General features: G+C 39.4%; 1 protein-coding gene across 1 annotated transcript in view; it reads left to right on the top strand.

Annotated features, from left to right (window-relative positions):
• The window catches only part of LRP6 (LDL receptor related protein 6), a 168,854-nt gene that overhangs the window by 38,732 nt on the left and 128,397 nt on the right, over nucleotides 1-1,725 (top strand). The gene's annotated exons all lie outside the window — the stretch shown is intronic.

Here is a 1,725-nt window from a genome sequence, read left to right as displayed (position 1 = left end):
GCTGTGAGCTGTGATGCTACAGCACTCTACCAAGGGCAATAAAGTCAGACTCTGTCTCTAAAAAAAAAAAAAAAATTACCTACATGATGTGAAATTACCTAATGATATGAAAAATTGTAAAGTTAAAAAAGTTCTCTGGAAATTTTAAAGCTCTTTTATGAACTTTACTTGGACTTTTTCTAGGTCATGTAATCTCTTTGTGGTATGTAGAGAAAACCTTTACTCTTTTAGTACTAAGTAGTGTGGTGCATTTAAGAGGTATTATATGTTTGTTCCTCATGTCTAGATTTTAAATATTTGAGCTCAGAGCATACTAATTTTGTCTTGCACTATACTTGCACCAAGGGATATAGATTTTTATTTGACAGTGTTAAAATATTGTAATTCAACTTTGTTCTCTCACTTGGCCCAAATAAAGTCCTCAGATAATTACAGCCCAATTTTCAGAGTAGATGGTCCTTCTACCTCCTTCTAGAGGATAAATTCATTTTAATCCATAAGTACCCAGTGTATGTTTTCTGAGGTCCTCCCTCCCCTTTCCCCATGCTGAGCAGATAATTTGCCACAGTTGTCCAGTGGCACATCCCTGTACTGTGTTGTTGGATAGGGCTCAATAGCTGCTGCTCCTCTTGGGTCAATTTTCATGCTGCATCCTTGAATGCCATGAGTGCCTTTCTTCTGGGCCTGTTGCCATGTTTATGCTTTTCTTAGAGAAGGGCAAAGACTCATAAAGCAGATCTTGAGACTGGACACTAGGAAGAAATACAGTGTGACTGCTTTGGAGAAGATCCAAGTAAAGAGCCCCATTCTGCTGCCAGGTCATTGCACAAACTGAGGATACTTACTAGGTACGTTTTAGGCATAGCACATTTATCTCTCTCTGTCAGACTCTGCTTCTTCTTCCTTCTCTTAGCTACATTTACATAACTTAGCTGCCCTTGAAGAAATGTGCTGAAGACTTGTTCTTCTGACCACTAAAAATGAGTACCAAGCTGTACAGAACAAGAAACTGATGCAAAAAGGGCTGTGCCTCCTCCTTTAGAAAAGGGGTTGTTTTTAGAATAGTTTGGAGTTCACTAGAAAATTGAGTGGAACAAAGTATTTCTAATTTCTCCCCTTGCTGTCACTCACTTACACATGAGCTGTAATCATCAAATACCTTGTTACTATTATTATTTGAACAAACTGTTAATTAAGAATAAGAAAAATAAAAGTTTTTTTTCACCTTTTTTTTTCCCTTTGACAGTTATTTGCATTTATTTTATGTTGCATCTATCCCCGTGCCATAAGTTTTTGTTTCTTCAGTTTCTTCTGGGATATCTTTTTCTTCTGTGCTCCCTCTTCTTCTGGTTTGGGAACAGTCTGTTCCTTTTCAGTAAGGATCATCTCCATGTGGCAGGGGGAGCTCATGTATGGGTTAATGCAACCGGGGCTCTGTAAGTTCAGCGACGCATCTTGGGGGCTTTGTTCACTTGGATATGCTCAATGACCAGAGAGTCTACATCTAAACCCTTAAGTTCAGCATTACTTTCTGCATTTTTAAGCATATGCAGCAAAAATTCAGCACTCTTTTTGGGCCACCGACCCTGTGTCCAGCCCCACTGTTTGGCCTGGGCACACCTACCAACTCCACCATTGTAACATCGGAATGGTACGCATTGTTTCTTTAAGGGAACATCCTTGGTGGCTTTTTGTATGTGCATACCCTTGATGGCCTGAGCAGTT

Source organism: Otolemur garnettii, unplaced genomic scaffold (genome assembly GCF_000181295.1).
Source record: "Otolemur garnettii isolate 467f Iridium unplaced genomic scaffold, OtoGar3 scaffold00124, whole genome shotgun sequence".
Taxonomy (NCBI): Eukaryota; Metazoa; Chordata; class Mammalia; order Primates; family Galagidae; genus Otolemur; species Otolemur garnettii.
The sequence above is the reverse complement of the archived record's forward strand: the minus strand, read 5'-3'. Positions and strand labels throughout refer to the sequence as shown.